Source organism: Strigops habroptila, chromosome Z (assembly GCF_004027225.2).
Source record: "Strigops habroptila isolate Jane chromosome Z, bStrHab1.2.pri, whole genome shotgun sequence".
Lineage (NCBI taxonomy): Eukaryota > Metazoa > Chordata > Aves > Psittaciformes > Psittacidae > Strigops > Strigops habroptila.
In genome coordinates, this window is record NC_044302.2 from 25,458,339 (window position 1) to 25,481,719 (window position 23,381).

Below are 23,381 nucleotides of genomic sequence, written 5' to 3' on the forward strand. Positions count from 1 at the left end.
AGGTGTTTAACTTGGAGAAAAGGAGGCTGAGGGGAGGCCTTATTGCTCTCTACAACTACCAGTAAGGAGGTTGAAGTGACGTGCAGGTCGGTCTCTTCTCCCAAGTAACAAGCTGTAGGAAAAGATGAAACAGCCTCAGTTGTGCCAAGGGAGGTTTAGATTGGACATTAGGAAAAATGTCTTCACAAAAAGGCTTGCCAAGCAATGGAACAGTCTGCCCAGGGCAGTGGTGGAGTCACCATCCTTGGAGGTGTTTAAAAGACATGTAGACATGGTGCTTAGGGACATGATGTAATGGTGAACTTGGCAGTGCTGGGTTAATGGCTGGACTCAATCATCTTAAAAGTCTTGTCAAGTCAAAATGATTCTATGATTCCATCTAAAATACCACAAAATTGTCATTTTTTAGCAAAGTAAATATTTATTTTTTTCATTTTTCCTTAGAGGAAAACAGCTAAGATGTGTATATGATACTGTAGTATACATGTCCGTTCAAATCTAAAAGGCATACTCAGAGAACCATTCCATGTGTTCTTATTCATGTGTTGGATTCATAACCTGCACACCCTGTTGTTACACTATACATCATAGTTTTTTATAAGGAAGGTGCAGTTGTCACTCTGTCGCCAGGTAAGCAGAGGCACTTAGGGGCAGACTAACACACAGGCTGAGAGCAGCACCAAACTTTGGGTCCAACCCTCGTCTCATGCTCCACCTTGTAAGCCACATTAATGGCTGTGCCTGTGTTACTAGGTACTACAGTGCAATTTCACAGCCGTGCAATGAAACCATCCTGAAGTCACCATGTCCACCCTGTCTAGGCTTCAGAGTCTTTGTGTAAGACTTATTCTGGTCTGGGTCCTATGCCCTGAACACCACTTAATGGTTGGAGTGCATCAGATGGAGCATGTCTAGTTTATTTTCACCCAATCAAGATCTAACTTCTAACCTGTGAACCAAAGCTCTGTATGTAGCAACAACTATGAGATTGACTGGAAAAGCACAGTATTTGTTTGAACTATAAGCTCACCAATATGCACGCATTCTAACAAAGAAATGTGAGAGGGAGAGTTTGTATCTTTATCTCCAATAGCTTTTTTTCACAACGTAACAATGATACTGAAGAATACACAGCTAGGTATTCATGTGCATTAGTGAATGTAATGAATTGACCTTTCAGTTCTACACGTTATTTATTCCCTTCATCATTCATACATTTCATCCTATCAAATTTTGGCGCTTTACAGCCATATAATTCACAGGCAAAAGCCACTGATTCAAGGTAAAGAGAAATATATATTCTGTAGACCGTGCTGAGAAATTAAAGGGCAAGTTGTAAGTAGGGTTTTTTGTTTAATTTTTCTTGCTAAGTTTTTGGGTAAATGAAATAAATAAAACATAGCTTGTGATACAGTCCAAATAGTTGGCAAAACCAGGAATTTGAGATGAGTGATGTGAGGTAGCTAAGAAAGAACGTCCATACTCGCTGGTTTTCTCAGCTTTAAAATTTACAACTTTCTATTCCTGTTTTAACCATACATTACATTCCAGCTGCTTCTTTCCCCTATCACACCTCTTTGATCCCAGAAGTCCCTCCTAATTTCAACACTTACATCACACTGGAAGTTGCACAGAAGATGTTAACATAATTATTTCGTAGCAATTAGTATTTTTCTTTATAAACTATGTTTCAGCACTGATCTGAGGCATATTTCAGAGCTTTTGGTCATCTACAGGAGCTGAAATGTACACATTTCCAAGAATACCACTATATTTAATTCTTGGTATATCACATGCTGTATAAAGTGCAGGCAATGCCAGATTCAGAACACAAAGTCTCCTTTTAAGTTTTCTAAGAAATTTTCAGCTATGGGACTGATTTTGATAACTAACTAAATGTAGCCAAATAATTGCTAGAAGAACAAGGAGTATCGCAGGTGATGTCAAGCTTTTGAAACTTGTGTTCCAAAGAAAAGATGACAAAGTGCTAGAAGTAAAAATTCGAAGTTTAATTCTCAAGGCTGTAAACCATGGGCTGGCACTACAACCAAACTCAAGAGTTTAATCAGAAACTTATTTTTTTATTTGGAGTTCTGGTTGGTTATTGGGTTGACCATAGAGGCAGACTACAGATTAAAGTAGGAACTGGATTTTGAAATTGTGTAAGTAGACTATTCATTCAATTGAGTTCCCAGTGTTAAAGCAGGAAACAAGTTTTTCACTTTTGCATAACACACAAACTTTACGATGGTCCCTTAAATAATCAGAAGAAATTACACAACTAAAATAAGAATCTTAACACTGGGGAAAGGTCACTGGGGTAGAGATAAATCCGGGTCTTGTGCGTACAGATGGTAATTAAAGCCATGAAAACAGATGAGGTTGTTGAGAGGAACATATAAAAGGTTACAAATCAACACGGCCGCACAACCTTCATGACCTTTCCTCAATTCTAAGCAAGTTGCTGCAGAAATCAGTGATTTCAGGGTTCTGTAGGGCCACCAAAATATGTGTCTGTTTTTACAAAAAGACAGAAGTTTTACTGTTTCTGCACTTACGCAACCAAATACCACCCTCACTCCCGACAAAAAAAAGGATCAAGTAGCAGGAATATGACATTAAACCCAGTGCAATAATTGTAATTAGAGAAATATCAGGAAATGTGAAGACACTGAAGCAGACCTTTGACCTGTTTCAAAGCCTTGCCAAAACTATAGGAGTGCTCTGGAGCTGGAAAATAAAGGATTTGTACATTTAAGAGGCTGAAGTGGCTCAGCAGATGTTCACTAAAGCCAGAAAAAGGAAGGCAGGAAAAATGGCCAGTGGCTAGGACATTGTGGTCAGATGTAAGTCTGCAATGAGGCCACCTTAGGCTGTGGCAGAGCACAACCTCCCTAATGACTATTTAGCACTGAGCTGTCTATGGCTGTATCTTGCCCTGACTTTTTAGCTGCTCCAGCTTGCTTTGTTGTAGTTGTTTTAAGTAAATTAGGTCACTGTACATAGTTCCCATGACTCTTCCTTCTCTGTATCATATCTGGAGAAGCTGACATCTCTCAAACACTGGTCTGGGACAAGCTTCAATAGGATATGGATTACTAAAAAAGTATTGATTTGTAGCTGGGGAAATCTGTTAGATATACAAGTGCAGTTTTAATGCTCTGTGTCACCCATTTCCTTCCCGTCCCCCTGATGTCAGCTCTTTCTGCTTACACACAAAGTGAAGATATCTTAGCCTTTAATACAGACATCCATTTACCTTTAACAATGTTACAAAATATGAAAGAAAACAGTAAAGTACAAATTTTTTTTTCTACTAAAAAAAAAGAAACAAAAAAGAAAGAAAAATCTTCACCAAAACAACATAGTGAGAACAATGTGTGGGCATGATCTAGATTTAAGATTTAATCAGATAACAAAGCAACATGAAATTCAGTAAGATTGCTTGAACACATATAAACAAAGAAATGGAGAAGCTCAGCAGCTGAATTTCCTTAGTTCCATGACTTTTTTTTTTTTTTTTGTTAGGTATTTATTTTGTTAAAAACATCCACAGAGAGAATTCTAAGTCTTTCTTAGTTAAAATTTCAATGTTAAAAACAACTCCAAACCAAAACCAAATCCACAAAACATGAAAACAAAGACAAAACAGAGATGATTTTTTTTAATTATTGTTAGTGAAAAATATTACATTTTCTTAACAACTGTAAAAGTCTGATGGGGAGTGAAGTGAAAAAAATGTTTGGAAAAGATTGGAGTAATTCTTTTTTAATGTTAAAATTCTCTGTAATATCTGAGGTACACCAGGATCTACCTCAAAGGTATTCTCTGTATGTACATAACTAGTACTATTTATGAGACACGATTATGTCTTTAAGGGCTGAAATGAGAAGAATATGTAATACTCCAGGTAAACAGTAAGCAATAGAAAAACAAATACTACAAATCTCTGCACAACAACTTTATTAAAAGAGGAGTAAGAGCCTTGTATTGTGCAGGAAACGTCAGGTGAGTGTGCAAAGCCCAGAAAGCTGGGGTAAGAAGAAAATAAGATGGTGCAGGTGCAATCTTACAGTCCCACACAGACCCAAATTTGGGTGTTGAATTTCTGAATAGAAGGCAATTAAAAGAAAGAGAAGGAATGACTCAAACATAGCAGTCAGAAATAAAAAATATGTGGTACAGTCACTGAAATGCATAAAAGACTTTCAGAAAGTGTAGTTTAAAGATGCAAAGCCAAGGACTATTTGGGGATATTTACAGTTCCCAGAATATGGGTTCATCCATTTCAATTAAAAATATTCTGAGAGTGATCACCAAAATTTGAATACTTTTTAAATTTAAATGCTACAAGGTATTCTTTAAAAAAATAGTTTCTTTTCGTTGTGTGACCATATTCCTGTTTAGTAAGCGTTTTGGAAAGTAGAAGCTATTCCTACTGACATAACTTAGAATTTGAAAGAAAAATATATGATTCTGATGCTTCTCCATGTGGAAAAGGATAATTTCCATTAGATATTGACATCTAATGGGAAAATCACATTTTTTAAAATTTGATTTCAGAAGATCCTGCATGTGAGAAGTAAGGAGGTGGGGGGAGCAGAACTGCCACACTGGACTTCTGGAGGGCAGACTTTGGCCTATTTAGGAGTCTGGTTGACAGAGTCCCTTGGGAGACAGTTCTGAAAGGCAGAGCAGTCCGGGAAGCCTGGACACTCTTCAGGAAGAAAATCTTAAGGGCACAGCAACAAGACATCCCCATTTTTGGAAAGACGAGCTGGCAGGGAAGAAGTCTAGCCTGGCTGGAACACAAGAAAAAAAGGAAGGTTTGTGACCTTTGGAAAAAAGAGGCAGGTAACTGTGGAGGGCTACAAGGAGAGGTTACTCTGGGAGAAAATTAGAAGGGCCAAAGCCCAACTAGAAATCCACCTGGCTCCTGCCATAAAAGACAATTAAAAATTTTTCTATAAATACATTGACAACAAAAGTGGGGCTAACGAGAAAATCCATCATCCATTATTGGATGTGTGGGGAAATATAGTGAAAAAGGAAGAGGAAAAGGCTGAGGTACTTAATGCCTTCTTTGCCTCAGACTTTAATAGTAAACCCAGTTGTTGTCCAGGCGCTCAGCCTTATGAGCTGGATAACAGAGATGGGGAGAAGAATAAAGTTCTTATAGCCCAAGGGGTAATGGTCAGCAACACTCAAACGCACACAGATATATGGGGCCGGATGGGATCCACCAAAGAGAACTGAGGTGCTCAAAAAGACACTTTCAATCACTGATCAGCAGTCCTAGATAACCAAGGATATCTCAGTTGACTGGAAGTTAGTAAATGTGACAACCATCTACAGGAAGGGCAGGAGGGAGGATCTGGAGAACTACAGGCCTGTACAGACCTTGCTGCTGGGGAAGGTTATGGAGCAGCCATAACACAGCACGTACACAACAACTAAGTGATCAGGCCAAATTGGCATGGATTTACTAAAGGAAGGTCGTGCTTGGCTAACCTGATCTTCTATGACAAAGTGATCTGCTTACTGGATGCACTAATGCCTGTGGTGTTATCTACCCAGTCTTCAGTAAAGCCTTTAACACCGTTTCGCACATCATTCTCCTGGAGAAACTGTCTGCTTATGGTTTGGATGATTATACTATTTGTTGCACAAAAAACTGGATGGATGGCTTTGCCCAGAGTGTGGTTGTGAATGGAACTCCAGTAGGCGTCTGGCCACAAGTGGTGGTTCTGAGGCTCATTACTGGAGCCAGTGTTGTTTAATATCTTTATCAATGATCTGGATGAGGGGATTGAGGGCACCCTCAATAAATTTGCAGACAACACCAAGTTGGGTGGGAGTGTTGATCTGCTGAAGAATAAGAAGGCTCTGCAGAGGGATCTGGGCAGGCTGGATCAATGGGCTGTGGCCAATGAGATGAGGTTCAACAAGGTTCAGTGCTGGGTCCTGCACTTGGGCCACAGCAACCCCACACAAACCTCCAGGCTTGGGGAAGAGTGACTGGAAAGCTGCTCATGGAAAAGGACCTGGGGGTGCTGTTTGACAGCTGCTGAACATGAGCGGTTTGTGCCCAGGCAGCCAAGAAGGCTAACGGCATCCTGGCCTGTATCAGCACCAGTGTAGCAGCAGGACCAGGACAGTGCCCTGTCCTGGGCACTGGTGAGGCTGCACCTTAAATCCTGTGTTCAGTTCTGGGCCCCTCACTACAAGAGAGACATTGAGGTGCTGGAGCGGGTCCAGAGAAGGGCAATGGAGCTGGCAAAGGGCCTGGAGCACAAGTGTGATGAGGAGGAGGCTGACAAGAGACCATATCACTCTCTATAACTATCTGAATGAAAGTTGTAGCAAGGTGGGCTACATCAGCTAACAGGCTGCCCAGGGCACTGAAGGAGTTACCATCCTTTGAGGTATTTAAAAGACGTAGAGGTATAGCTCTTAGGACATGGTTTAGTCCCTAAGGACTTGGCAGTCTTCTGTTTATGGTTGAACTTGATAATCTTAAAGGCCTTTTGCAACCTAAACTATTCTATGATTCTATGAATGTTATCCATATATGTCTTACGGTCCATATTAAATATAAAATAAATAAATAATAAATATAAAGGCTAAAATCAATATGCATTTTTACCTTGAGTGAAATTGCTTTTAAAAGTAACTCTTCAAAACAAGGTTCAGTATACCTGGAATATTCTTCCTTACAATGAGAAAGTTTAAGATTTTTCCTGTTGCTTTGCTATACAGTTTAATTATATCTTAGTTCACAATATGCAAATTGCTCTGTATTGTAAATGACAGCCAGAGTCAGTAAGTTATTAACAAATTGTGGATGAAAATAAAGCTTATTATGTTTTAGTATGTCTACAGTTAAATGATGCAGATACGGCCTCGGACTTAAGCTGTGTGACTTCTGCTGTTGCTAAGTATGTGCTTACTTAGTTCTGATTCTCTTTTGTAGATTTTTTTACTTTTCTGAGTAAACCAGACTGCACAGCCTGTGAAGCAAGAGCAAACACAGTCTAAGCTAAAATTCTGTTCAGATAAATAGTGCTTGATACATGCTTTTGCTTTACACTCCCAAGAATATAATTGATTTTATTTCTGTATGTGTATATACAAAGACACAAAAAGATACTAGGATATTTAGGGGGAATATAAATCAGATACCTAAGTCATAACTGGCTTTCAGTGGAATTTGATAATCTCTTTCTCTTTATCACATTGAAAATCATGGTTGCCTTTGTGGTCAACTGATATATCATTCTTTTTGCAACATGGATGGTAAACTACTATTTTTTTTCTGTTTCTGCACAGAGTGGAGTAAATACCAGAGTCACTGCAGTTGCAGGAATTTTTTTATTATTCTTTCAGATCCAGACATTCATGTTGGCAGAAGAATAATTCAAATATTGGAGAAGAATTAAGGTGATGTAGAGACTGGCATGACTAAAGCTTGAAGACAGCATTAGAAACTTGGAGTCACACAAACTTCTGTGCTTTTGATAACCACTCTATTTTTTCTTTATATTTCAGCTGACATATTTTTTTAAACATGATGGTGAATTTTTGTTCATATGCCTAAACTTTACATGCTAACTTTATACTTCTTCACATTATTGATCTTCTCCCCATCTGTCAAAAAAAGGAAAAAAAAAAAAAGAAAGAAGAAAAAAAAAAAATTGAGCTATATCTATTAAAGCTTCCCAAGGTCATTGGCCTGCATCTTTTTCTGCTTCTCAACAAAGTACTCATTTTTCTTAGTTTCCTGTCAGTATACCATGATATCCTTCACATCTGTCTGTGTCTTTGCTTTTATTAGCAGAAAATACAGCCATAGCTTTAGTGTCATGTGTACTATAAAGACAGGATTTTCAAGAGATTTGACAACTCTCATATTTTCCGAAGTATTCTCAATGTAACACAGAAACAGTTTATTACTGTTAAGTAGTGACTGTCTCTCCAGCTTGAATAATGAAGTCCTCTAGGTCAATATTTTATACAATGATGCATTTAAGGAAGTATTCCTCTGCAGTCTAACACTAAAAAAATGGGTGTCATAATAGAAACCTATGTATTATCAATCTTAGATGCTACTATAATCAATCTAATTCTTTGAACAGTGAAAATACAATAAGTTATTGTGTTAAGCCAAGAATTTTTTTCTTCCAAAATGTTTATAAGAGAACATAATAAAATTATTTATAGAGGCCAGCTCTGCTCTACAAGGTAGAATAAATTTAACCTTCCATGAACAGTGCTTTCAGCTGCAGGAGATTTACATCTGTTATCTGTAAAACAAATTTCCACAAGGTACAGCAGCATAGTTTTTGAGAATTATACAGCCACCCAGGCAAAACACTAAGAGTCTTTACTATTTGACAGTATATTTCCTCATACAAAAGTTCTAAAATTACCACAAATTAAAAAATTACTCATCATTAACTAATATGTAAAAAGTTTCAATTTCTACACCAAAAGGACACGGTTCTTGAAACAAGATCCTTTAGTAGGTAATTTGTGTAAATATCGTGGGCTACAAAATATGAGAATAAGCTTTCAGATAATAATTAGAAAATAAGATAACTGGTGCAATTTTAACAACAGAAGCTATAAACCATATGCATCATGGATATTTAATCAGAAACACATCAACCTTGCAAATACTTAAAATAATGAATAATCTTTTTCATATGAGTAATCCTGAAGAATTCAGTTACGCATATACTTAAAGTCTTTTTTTTTTGTCTTAGAGGATACAGACTTTTTTAATATCGGGAGTCCTTATATAAATGCATTTGGTATACTTTGTATGTTTTAGATAATTTTATTTAAGTAACAAAAATGTTCTACAAATACAGAATAGAAAATAAAATAATGAATTCTAATCTCTTATCTTTTTGCTTGTATGCTACTTGGTGTTCTTCTATATCCTTGACAAAGAAAATAAAAATGTACAATAGTTAGTCATAAGATGAATTCCAAGGTCAAAATTAAATGTATAATTTGGCAGTGAAAACAACTGAAATGTTTTTAGTTTTAATCATATGTGGTAGTATAAAACAGTGCCAAAATTAAGCAATAACTAAAAAAGTTCTGAAAACCAAGAACTGGATGGGTCTTGCTGAAATTACATCTAAAAGCATCATCTGCATGCTTTTAAGTCTCAGCCTGATGTAACTTCACAGCAGTCTGCTGCATGACTCGTATTCAGGAACCAGTTTGTCCTCCCTGTGCAACACAAATAGGTTACTCAATTATTGACCGGCTGTAAACAGGACTGGAGTCAAAAAGTGTACATGGAAAACAAGGAGAACTGGTGATAGAGGAGAAAGATGATGCAGTTCGGTGCTTCCTTTTGACTGACCCGCTCCAGCTAGCCCATCTCAGACTCCTGTGTGAAGCTGTTCTAGTATTTCCGAGAATAAAAATTCGTTCTATTTGTCTGTGGTTTCTACAACGACAACAACAACAACAAAACAAACCAAAAAAAAAAAAAAAAAAAACCCACAAAAAACCCAAACCAAAATTAGTAAGAGACCCAGAGCAAACTAAGGCTCTCTCAGTTTCTTTACACTGCTTACTCCACATGTTTTTTCATATTCTTCCCCAAGCACATGCATACAGGTAAATATGAGTTTAAATTCTTAGTAACATTAATATTAGATATACTACAATGACATGTGATAGACTATTGCCCTTCTGAATGGCTACCCAGAGGACCTACTATTCCACCTTTCTTAGAGTGAGAAGAAGCATTCACCAATGTATAAGACCCAAGGAAAAAAATCTTAACATTAGCTTGTTTATTGATCTTTAAGGTGTATTACAAACATAACTAATCTCCCAAATATCTCACTGAAGTCACTTATCCTACTGTACAGATGTGTAAATTGACCTGTGAAACCTAAGGGACTCACCTGAGAGTATGGTATGATATGTATCATAATCAGGATTAGATTTAAGGAGCCTCCTGCTTAAGCTCCTGTTCATATTCTAATGCTTTTCAGGATGAATAAATTATGGGTTTTCAAGAACAAATGTGAGAATGAATAAGTTATAGGGAGACATGATCACAGCCCAGTCCTGATTCAGCCCCAAAGCTTTCTCATTCCTACATGATACACTTACAAGACTCTTAACAGCTCAGAACAAACGTAGTTTTTAAATGTAGTATTAAATTTAGTTTTCTCAATACTACTGAGAAAATAAGAGTTCTCTCTAGGACTGTGAAGGAAAACTGGTGCAAGTATCCTTTTGTAAATTGGCCCTACATTCAATTTAATTTGGAGGCGGAGGGTTTTCTTCTCTATGTTTAGTTTCTGAAGGAACTACCTTTGCAAGAAGATTAGCTTACATAGATACATACATACTACATAGATAAATACATACTTATTCTAAGGAAAATTGCAGTGGTTAAAGCAGCAGCCTTAGTCTAGTTTAACTCTTTGCTCATCTCACAATCACTAGCTGCACTGAGATCATTGAAAAGCTACAGGCTGCAAAATAAACACAGAAACACACCACTTGCCACCTAATATAGACACACAAAAACCTTTTGGTAAATAATGTTGTTTATACTTTTTCGATTTAAAAATACCATTCCCCTTACCCACCCCCAGTGGCATCCAATGGGCTATTGGCTGTTCGGGCAAGAACAAACAGAGAGGTACTGACTCTCAAGTGATAAGAACACTGCAAGCAACAATAATAAAACATCACAAAGAATCCGCAAAATTAGTCTGACTATCAGAATTCATAGGAAATATTGTAGAAACAGTTGTTTAATGTAGTTCTAATAAAAATCTGCCCCATTCCTGAGGGAGAAAAGTCACATTGGAATTAATTTTAGGAGTTTGTAAGGCATCATAACTAGATACCATGATTACCCTATTTTTTTTTTTTTCAATGGGCGAATATATGAAAAAGTACCAGTGTTCTTCTTTTAGTTTTCAAAGCCATATAGTTTCCAGGAACTATAACATCCTAAATATTTCACTTTTCACATCCACAATATTTTTTATAATCTAATGCTGCATTTGTGAGGTCTAAAAAACCAAACTAAAACAAAAAGATTGATTAAAATCTTTGGTAAAAGCACCTATCCTCTTCTAAACAGAAATATTAATGATGCAGTGGACAGCAGAACTGATCTGTCAGGTTATTTCATGATATTACATAAGGAGGGAGATAGGAATATTTTGTTATGGTAATATGACAGGATGATGATAATGACATTAATACAGGAATTCACTAAAAAAAAGGTATACTTATAGATATATTATACTGTTGTCTGAGTGAATGTTCTGTATCACCTCAGTACAGTACAAATAGTAGGGGAAAAGATTTAATGATAGAATGTTCATTAAGTAGCCTGAGTTAATTCTCCTTGCACTTTGCACTTTCTGCCTAAGAATGCTATATATGGTTTTCAATGTCAAAGTGTGTGTTTTTACATAGGCTACTACTCTTCAGGACCAAGATAAACTTTCCAGTTTCTTCCATTTGATGGAGGTAATGTCTCTGGCTTGTTCCTGTCCTACCTATTACCCTTCTATTTGATGGGGAGCAAAAAAAGTGTTAGCTCACAAAACCACCTATATCTGCCTTTTACGGCAGATTAAACAAATATGCATCCATAAGTAACGCGGAAAAAAAGACATCCTCAAGACACTTCTCATATATTTTTTGGTTTGTTTTTTTTAAATAAATAATATTATTTTTAATCATTTTCTCATCATTATGGATCTTAAGCTCAGATTCTGGCCTTATTTAGACTAGTATAATGTGAAAGAATTCCACTCCATTTATTTCATAGCTTATCACTTTGCAATGCTTCAAAATGTTCTGTAACATATAAATATTAAATAGAAAGTTAAGTCAACAGAAAAGTTTGATCTGACATGTACAAGTTCAGAATCTAGCCTTTATTACATAAATACTTTCACCATTTATGTAAAATTTCAGCTACAATAAAATTCAAGCTAAGCAACTTTTATATTACTGTATTATTCTAAAATACAATTTGCAATTGATGGTAATTACAAACTAAAGCAAGAGTAGAAGATATTATCATGTAAGAATCTCTCCATTGCCTCAAGATATATAAAAGCAACTAATATGTCATCCTGGCTCTTGTAAATGCTCTAGCTACAGCTCTTTTCATTACATGCTTATATAACCTAATTTTGTCAAGGGTCTTGGCCAAACTGGAACTGATGCTGTGGCTCGGGTCCCAATACATTGCAATTCAGCAGATAAAATTTTTCTAAAAAAGAAGAGAGAGAAAAGAGTGGGTATGGGAGGGAGTTCTTGGTCAGCTGCTTGCAGTGTTCAGTTCCAATGAACATCAGAAGATACTCCTGGTGTTGTATATTATTTGTAACCAGGTAGATGCTGGAGATTACATCAGAATTAGAACACTGACCCCAAATTTCAAAACTCAGATCTATACTCTGAAAAATTCAGTAAAACACTGTAATAATTTAAATACATTACGTTTTAATATTATATTACTAGTCTTATACTCTGCCAATCTTTGAAGTAGGTTGCAATGGAAGAAATTGTAGCTTGCCTCACTCAGGAAGTAATGAGTACAAAAATCCAATGAGAAAAACTCGAATGTAATCAATGTTTTCTTTAATACTCTAACTGTGAATTCTCCTTTTTCCTCTCTCATAATTCAGTGTGATGTTGGAGTATAATACCTGTTTTTCTAATAAAAATACAATGTTCAGTAATTATCTTATTATTAAACAATATCTTACTTGATAAGAAGTTGTTATCTGTGGGATCAGGGCAAGGCTGAGTGCTGAGATTACTCCCACTGCCCAGTTTGGCCTCAGTGAGTCCCCAGCATGATCCCTACTCCAGTTCTGCTGGTCCATACTGGGCAGCAGTCTCATCTCTACCAAGAAATTGCCAGAACTAGGAAAGAGGTGTCTTTCTTTTTGACTTTTTAATCACTTACTGTATCTGAGCTCTCATAATATTTCAAGGACTCATGATAAGTATTTTTGTATTTGTTATCAGACTGTTTGCAGGAATTATAGATATGTATTCAGAAGGGAAAGAAATATGAAATTTTATGTGCTTTCTACCTCTGTCTTTCAAATCTATTTAATAAGTTTAGTTTGAGTTTTTCCTTATTTTCATTTGCAAATAAGAATTAAGAGAATAAGCATAAAAAGTTTTAAGCAGAAATCAGCAAGGTAAATATACACACTGTACTCGTCTCTAGCAGAGTTCTTGGCTCCTGTAGATCTCTGTTTGTTTTTAGTAGCATAGAGTTTGAATGTAAATGTCCATGAACATGAGAAATGGAAAAGATGCATCTTTAGTAGGTTATTAGTGCTTAAATTGGTAAATTTATTATATAAGCATGGTGATGAAATACATATAAAACACATTTCTTCTTTAAAATAAAAATCAAAATCAGTATATGCATTCTAAGCCCTAAAATCTGAAAATGTAAAGAACACATACTTACAATTTTCAGTACTTCTTATAACTACCAGCTTTTCTAAATATTTTTTTTTTTTTTAAAATCGTGACAACTGATAGAAGCCAACCTCACATGAAAAATAAATCGACTGATACTGTTGCAGAAATAGGAAGAATTATGTGAGTCTAACGAACTGCATTTTAAGAACACTATTGATTAACTGGAAGGATTTTTCCTTAACAATAGTCTTCATTTATGCATTTGCATTATTGTTTCCTTCGCTGAGAATTGGTCATAGCTCCCTGGATCATTTAAAAGAGAAAACATTTATAGCTTCATTTTGCAAAGAGACTTCTTTGCTGTGTACATTAGCTGTATTCATGCTTATTGGATCCATCAATTTGTTGGAAAACCCCCAGGGCGAGAACAGCACCTTTTACCTTAGACATGTGAATGCAAAAATATCCACCCACCAGCTCCAGCCAAAGGGAAGGACATAAATATTGCAAAAGAAAAGCTGAATTAACAACAACAAAAACCAACCCAACAAACAAACAAAAAATTGCCAAAGACATTATTAAGTATGATCAACCTCATGTTGTAAACTATTCCGGCTAAAGTTTTGAGCTTGGAGAACCAAAGTCTATTTAAATCCTGTTTAAAATGCCTTCGAATATGTCTGCACTGCACAGAGAGGCATCATGCACAAACCCCAGTCCAAAGCAGGACATTACAACTTAGATCTGCACCCTGCAGGCTGTTAGCCAGGGTTAAACGCGCCAATCTCAGCTACTACTCATGGGAATGCAGGTAGCATCTCTTGATAATGAGCCATCACATTTGCGAAAAAGGGTTTAGCAGAACTTGAGTTAATGTTTATTTCAAACCAGGATGTTTTTTTTGGCTCTCTGGCAGATTTGTTCTAATGCTTTGTTCACTTTGCAGTGATTATTGTGCAATCTTGCATTGCTACATTAGTAGGCTGACAAGCGCACTTCCACCTGACTTACAGAAAGTGTCATTTTGAAGGGCACTGCAAACCTGGAGAAGATTCCTGACACTAAACACGCTCTGCTTCTGTCTGTTGCTTGCTGTACCAGCTAACATTCTCCACTAAAAGATGTCGCCTCAGTGCTGAAATTGCCAATTTCCACTTCATAAACTAGCCTTTGTCTTAGAAGAGTCTTTCACCTCTCAGGTACTTTTGAATCTTAAATTAGGTTTCTGGGTATTGCAAGACTTTATGGAAGTATTTCTAAAGCACAAGAATGGGATGTCCTTTTATTTGTCAATCTACAAATGGAATAGATACTATATTCACAATATTTACAAAATAGTAGCTAGGTTTAAATACTTAAACAGACAGGAATAAAATGTAAAGCACATTCACATCTATATTTATATGAACTCAAAGATGCTTTTTTTCTCATATTCCATTTAGTTAACATCATTAAAACACTTGCACAATTTAATCCTAGGATTCATCTTCAGTGAAATCCCACTCCAGGTCCCAGTTTCCCCTGATTTGAGAAAACGTGCAGTTTTGTGCTTCCACATGGCCTTTGACATTGCTTTCAGAGTCACATAAAGGATACATTCTCATTTCTTATGATAACTAAATCGGAAGGCCAGTTTGAACATAATGATTTTATGCCAGGAAATAGCGAGGAAAGCTACTTTTAGGCTACATTGAGAAAGCTATTTGCTGTCTCTTATTAGCAATTGTGTTTGCATTTTACTTAACTGTAAACAGAATTTTAAAGTTAGTGGAGTGGAAATGTTCCCGTCCACATGCTGGGGCAGTACCAGATCTAACAGCATCTATTCTTTGTACCTGTTTTCTGTCTAAATATTAAGAAGTATATAAACTACAACAGTGTACATAGCTCTTTTCTTGCTTTTGAGCAAGACTAGAAAACACAAGGCAGTTTTGGACCATAGCAGGCTCATGGTGAATAATCACTAAAAAGACTATAGGAAAAATCTCAGTATAACCTGAAAATAGACACTAGCACGAACTACGTAAACACCCCACTTTTCTGCCAGACAGTATTGCTCTGTGATATCCAGTTTTTTAAACGACGCTTTTCTGAAGATTATAAACAAGTTTTATCTACCAAGCTTTTCCAAACCCTCCTTCCCCTCACTGTTGCTATTAATGTTCATAGCGAATATATTTCCTTCCTGATCTTTTCCTATCTTTATGTTATACATTTCTCTGTTTTGTATGAAACCTCATCTACTGCTGATTTGAGGGCTAATCAAATAATTGATGATGATTGATTGAATTGTTTTACAGTCCATAATGCATTGTTTAAATGAGAATGAAACAGCAGTGAATCAACTCCACAAACATTCCAGAAGCTTTTTTATTTATTTTCCACTAAATTAGTGGAAAAAGATAAGAAAAGAATGGAGAGAATTACAAAAAAAAAAAAAAAAAGTACTTGCTTACGTGCTATGACTCTTGCTATGATTACACTAAGTCATTACAGGAATAAGTGAAGCTAGAGAGTCACCATACTGGTAATATGACAGGAGAAAATGTGAGATTATATCCTGATCTGATTAGTTTATATCATACAACTATAGCTCTTATCCTGAAGACAAATTCACAACCATAAAGCACTGTTGTCCCTAGGGAGTTAAAGCACATCTTTCCTATGATTTTTCTAGTGGAGTTTCTCATGCAAATTATGTAAAACACAGCACTAAACTTAATTGCCTAAAGTATTTTCTCAATCTCCATATTCTGTTACTAAGGAATCAGGAAAATAATTTAGACTAAACTCAATTTAAATATAACAGATATCTGAGCTGATGTTATATGACTAAGCAGGTTGCATACCTTTTAAATATTTATGAAATAGAAGCAAATAGCTTATTGTACATGAAAACATAAAGAAATTCCAGCTTCAGTTAACACACATATAGTAAGCAGACCATTAGGAGTTAACAGCTGCAGGCTAGGTCTAAGTCAGTATTAGATTCACACATCTTAGCTTTTTCTTTTTCCAGAATCAATATCTGCAAATAATAAATGAGATCCCAAAGGGTTGAGTTAAGCTCCAACTACCACAGAGTAACTCTGCAATTGGTCATTGACTCAATAATGCAGGTGAGCTTCATACTGTAGAACATCTTCAGCACACTATAATAGAAAATTAATAGCGTTCAAATCAGCAGCAGGGTTACCCTGAGGATTACATAATAGCTTGGGTTAGAACAATCAACTAGCTCCAAGAAGTGTAAAATGTCATAAAACTAGAAAGAGATAGAATAGCTCCTGCATTAGGCATAATTTGTGAAGTGTACACTGACTTTTTTAAAGCACGTTAAGAAACAAAAATCCACATTATAAAAGTGCACTGCTGAAAATGCTGCCAACAAACCGCATTGCAGTGGTGTCCATGGGAAATATGAAATTCATATATCACTGTACTGTTAATAATAAGAGAAGAATACAGAATGTAGTTTACTACTGTGTTAGTAAAGAAAGCTTCATGTTAGCTGTTGTAACACAACAATAAAATATGTGAAAGTAACATGTCCACAGATGCATATGTAAAGTACTAATGTCTATAAACAAATATAATAATAACAATAATAATAATAGCAATAATAATAATAATAATAAAAACCCAACTGCCTTACCTTTACCAGATTGCAAATAAAATAGCAACTTTTCCTTACAGACTCTACAGATTCTTTTATGCTTTATATCAGGTCATCTATGATAACTACTTTGGAACATGTTAAATTGAGTGTATACATAGTCAGTAACCATCTTAAGTGCATGAAAAATGATATGAGACTAATTTACAACAGATTAACATGGTAGCAATCCAACAGCGTTAGGGACTAATAAGCACCTAGAGACAAAAACAGCATTCTCACAAACCTTAAGCAATGTCAGAAAACTTCTCCACTGCACAGCACAAATACCTATCTCCTTGAAAGAAACAATAGACTGCATAGCATGTAATAGAATATCAATTATTAATTTAACCATTTTTCAGTAGCAGGGAGTACTTTGGACAGTTAAGGGCCCAGAGATAAAATTGACAGAGATTTGATTTCTTAATCTGTGTAGCAATTGAGGAGAAGTAGACACCACAAGCACTGTATTAAGCATTATAAAATAAGCTTTGCCACTGTATTAAAATTTAAAGAGAAAATACTTTCCACAATAATTGGGGAGGGGGGTGGGAGGAGTGGGGAAGCGTAAACCCCCAAACCCCCACAAAGTTATTAGATTAATTCAGTTCATTTACTAAATAAAATACCAACCAGCTTTTGCCAGTTCATTACTGAACTACAAAATATACTTGACTAAACGATGCTGACCGTCCCATTTCTGACCAGAATTAGTATATTCCCATTGCATCTCTCAAACTTTCTACATAGGTCTCTGCTGCTCCAAATTTAAATAGGACTTGACACACATATCACGGTCATTATAAGATCAAGCTCAGACTTACCCACAGGCTGCCACTGTCCTGTACATCGCCATAGCAAAAAGCAGCTTGTGGCATTCCCTGCAGGTTACTTGTCTTACTTTTCAGAGGAGTAATGTCCTCACCCAGCTTGGCACCAGCTGTAGGAACAAAAGCTCGGTGTGGAGAATAAAATCCTTTGCTGCTCTGGTGCCTTCCCTGTGGCTCTTTTTCATAGTGACTTGTGCCATACACAAAATGGCACCTCTCTCTCAATGCGGAGAGGTCCAGGCTTTATATAACAGTCATGTGAATGTGAGTATACCACAAAACACTAGTTCCTTATCATGCGCTTGTTAGCTTGTCCAATCTATGGCAATCACTTCGGTCCCAGGGGTTGAAAGACACAAGACGCAGGGAAAAAAGGAAGCAAAAGCTGAAGAAAGATCAATACTGCACTGTGAAACAAGAAGTGTAGGCTATTTACTTTTCATTGATCTGATGATGCAGGAGAAACACCTCAGACTGGCATTAAATTGAGGGAATACATCTTCTGTGTTTTTTCACCTCAAGGTCAAGAAAGAACCAAAAAGAAATTAGAACAAACAGAAACTAATCACAGGAGTAAAATAAAACTATTAATCCACATTACAAATCCACATGGAAACATAATTAAATATCAGGTTGAATAAGGTTCATAATAAAACAAACACTGCTAGCTCTTATCAGTTTCAACCTGTACCTGGACTGACTGCAAACAAACAAGTGACTATGTGAGGCAGGATAAAACAAATCAAAGTTTAATATTAGCGTAAAGGCCCTTCGAAAAAAAAGCTTTTAATATGTCTTCTCACATAGAATTAGAAACATCTATCCAACTTGCATCAAAGGCAGATGTACATCTTCACTTGCATTTATTTATTTAAACAGATACAGTTTTGCATTTTTGGGGGGTTTAATGGAAAGGAAGGGCATGCTTAGGCTACTGTTTTACGTTAACCTAAAAGATACGTAGAGTACATATGCTGGTACAGAAATTGTAAAAATCTTGTTATGAATTTGAGCTTTTGGAGGCGAAAAACAAGGAAAGAAAAAGAAAAATCACAACTGGATAGTTCAATTCTACCGACACTAAGGTAATACGCTTAAGTGAAAACACTACAGATAAATCTTGTTTTCAAAGACCAAAGCAAAAGACCAAAATGTCTGGAATTAATACTCAGTAAAAATTCATAAATTAACATCAAGAGTTTATTTAGATGCTTGCTTGGAAATATCCCCAAATGAGATCCTTATTTATGAAAAATAGACATCACTTCAAAAAAAAACCCCCCAAAAACAAGCATAAAAGTGACTATGCCAGTAGTGATTCCCATATTAACTTCTGGAGGTGAGAAATAAGTAAATTAAAGAACAACTTTCTTCATAGCTAGAAGTGTAAATGAGGTTTCCCCTGTAGGAGTGCAAATAACAGTTTAGGGCTCTCCAAAACCAGGATGAACAGAATGATGTGGGATATAGCCTCATAAAAAATTGCTGGAAAAATAAAGCAGCCAGAGAGAAAGAGGAGATTGCCTACTATCTTCATTGCTTCTTTGTATAGATTATAGGTGTAAACCTTCTAGGCAATATAGAAAATAAGGCCTTAAGTTCAGACTCTCAATTCGGTATTCAGGGAAGAGAGAAAAAAATTGCAAAAAATCTTTGCTTAGTCTTAGTGATACAAGGCATTCATGTATTCACAGTTTAAATTCAAAAAGTCCTCTATTGCTAAAGTAAACCATCACATGCCTGTGGTGGAAAAAAAAAATGTAATTTAGCTAGGTGTGGCATCACTATTAGAATAAAACTAGAGAGTAGGGGAAATAAACGCGTTCCATATTGTAACTATTGCATTATTATTTTTTGTGTTATAACAGCCTCTATTTGAAAAGAAAAGAAAAAATTGCAAACATGCCTGGTTTGTGCCATAGGAAAGAAATGTGAACAAAATTCCCATGGCTCACACTCTCGAACTAGAAGTTAGGAACAGATTGGAGAATGCTTAAAACATTTTCCATTGTTAGTGAAAAATTCCATAGGGTTTTTATAATCTATTTAGTGTCAGTAGAGATCCTTTAACTTAAAGGTTATTAAAAGAAGTCTGCACTGAGAACAAATGTCCAGTGTGATATACATTATTTTTTTTCTCCACTTTTTTCCTATTTCTTGTAGGTTTGGATTGCAGTTTTTGTGGTGAATGTCTTCTGTAAACATAGTTCTCTTTTTTGGGATTTAGTTTTAAGACCTAACACCTCAAAACAACTCCTTCAGTCCTTGTTTCCACTTGGACAGTGTAGTATTTGCCCTCATGCAGATTTATACTCACTGCAGAGTCCAGCGCCTATTCTGGGATTAGACATGAATATCGATGGAGGAATCCCATCCGTGTGTACTTTTCCTAGCTTTTCCAGACATTTTCTTCAGATTAGGAAACACCACAAAGGGACATTGCTGTTCCTATACAAGACTGAATATTGCTTTCTCTTTGTGTCCAGCAGCATCTGCTGGTCTAACAAAAGATCCCATCTTTCTAAAACTTGCCTATGAAGAAACCTCAGTCCTCAAGCTGAGCACGAATTTGGAACAACTGCTTCAAGTTAATTTTCCAGAACTATTTAAATGAACCGTTTTACCCCAAACTTCCTTTTTTTTTTTTTGTTTCCTTCTAGTCTTTAGATGATAAACAAAAAACCCAAATCCATCAAAGTTTACACAAAACAGCATCCTCCAGGAGAAATCCTGCCAGAACAACGAACATAGCCTGCCAACACAAGACAGCCATTAAAACACACACAGAGGTCCCACACTGAGACATATGTTAGCAAATGCAAACAAACCATGTCAGTAAAATCATGTGCAACGCACCAGAACTTACTGACACAAATTCGGGGTAGAAACTGGTATTTCCAGATAAGCATTCATCACAAGGCAATCACTCCCTGTCTTCTAGACCAAATTTCTAATCAAATCTGTAAAATATCTTTAAAAGATTAAGTTAAAAATAAGAGAATTAAAATTCATAATTCGGTTAAACACTGAAAAACAGGAACAGACACCAAAATTTTAATCATATGTAAATCTGTCTGTACCCTGCCTGCCTTGTGCTAATATTTCATGTCCCTCTATCTTGCTATTTATGTTCTTCACGTGCTCATCTCTTTTCACTCTTCCCTTGCCTATCAATTTATTGTACCACAGATACTAAACTACCCTCTTTCAAATCACCTTATTAACCAAATTAAACCAAAACAACTATATTTTCATTCCTACTTAACTAAAAGTTTGCCTAGTTTATGCCAATACCGGTAAATGGGTTCAGTACTTGCCTTTTTTGTGTTTGCTCCCATGGTCAATGGATGCAGCTTATATTAAGCAATAATTCTCTGTATCTTTGGATTACTAAAACACTTTAAACATGTAACCATGCCTACATTCTGGCTAGCGATTTTCAGTAAAGTGCACTTGTAATTGTAAAGGTCTCATTATAGTCCAGACAAAGAGCCCAGTATCAAATATTTTCCTGTGGATTTCAAAGGTATTTACTCAGAAAAGCTTCTCTTAAGTAAGTATGTTTACAGTATTGCTTTAATGTTTCTTAGAAAAAGAAAATTTATACAGAAGAAATATAATTTGTATAATTGCAGCTATTTGAACAAACTCTTATGCCCTCTAAGAAAATGCCATTTTTATTAGAATTGTTTAATAAATACCACTGTTTAAGCAAGATTATATCAATGTGCAAAAATATCAGACTGAAATAAAATTTTAATCGATTTTTTAACAGTTGTTTTCAAGATGAAATATAAATCCACCCAGTTAAAAACTAAGCAAACTACTGTTATATTTGAAAAGTTGATTTTTTTTTGTTAAATGATTTTGTAATAAATGCTTTTTTGCATCCTTTTTTCTAGCATGTTTTAAGCAAGATGGTAAATATACAGTGGTTACAAAAAGTAACCTTCCCTTTCCCACCCATGGACTTTCGAAGGCTGTAAAATTTCCAAATCAGAGGAAACGGCTGAATTATCACAGCTAAAAACAAGCAAAGAAGAAACATATATATGCAGTTTGTCACAGTTTATAATATGATGGATAGTAGGGCAATTATTTTATATACATAAAAAGAAACAGTATGCATGTGTCAAAACATTTACACAGCTTGCAGGTTGTTCACGTACATTATCAAAATGAAGATTTTATAGCAGACAATAGAGTCTAGCATGTGAAAACAAAGAGAAAAGTATATCTTTGCCTTAGCACATGTGACAATGACATTCAAATTGCTAAAAATTTTCATTGGGCATTTTAATCAGATCCAGTTGCTACAAAAGCTATTGTGAAGACTTTCTTTAGTTCTATATGCCTGTGAAGTCTTGAGTTTTCACATCCCAGTTTTTGGTCCTCAGTTCAAAATTTTTCTCAAAAAGAGATTGATGTCTTGAGCTGCACGATCCAGCTCAGATTTCACTTTACTCTTTATGACTTCTTCCTTGATTTTTCATTTTTTTCCTTTGAAATGCTAGCAATAGCTGAACAAGACAAAAGTCAACACATTCAGGCAAAAATATCATACTACAGGAATCCTACACCAACTGTATATGTACTCTTTGACGATCAGTAAAATAATAATGTAATGCTAGATTTATATGAAATGTTCACAACACAAAACTCAATTTTCTCAAATAATTTTGATAAAACATTCAAATCCTGTAAATCTCAAAACAATATTAAATGACTTTTCACCTGAAGAAGCTCTGGTTTTGTTTCTGATTATAACAAGATAGACATTTCTTTATATGTATTTATGTACGTATACATTTATATGTGTGTATATAATGAGACAAAATATGAAATAGTTTTTCAGTTAGAAATTTTCTTTTTTATTTTTTCAAAGAGAAGTAATCACCCTTGCACCTACTGACACAATGTGCATACCGACACAGGGAATTGGTGTCAAATATCTGTTCTTCCACCTGACTTTATGCATTTCTACTTCTTTACTCATAAACTGGCCTAGAAATATTTCTGTTCATAAGGTAATACTGCTTTTCTGCCTTATTCAGGATCATAGGCAAGCTAAGTATCTTTATGAAAGTCAAACATGAATAATAATGCTCTACATAGTGATGTTAACAAAAATCTGAAAAGCTCTGCATTATGCATTCTACAGAACACATGTAGAAATACTGGTTTTGCTTCTAGTACCTTCAAATATGAAGGACAAGTACACTGGAAGAAATGAACTCTTTATCATCCACTTAGCCTTAAAGAAAATAGTGGGAGAATAATCCCACTCCTTCCTCACTGACATTCGATTACAACCCACAAATGTTATGTGAGAACTGGTCACAAAATATATAAAAGCAAAGCTTCAGGAAGTGTGTCTAGAGTAGATTGAACACATTGATCCTTATTATGTGTGCAACCCACTGTCGGTCCCAATCACA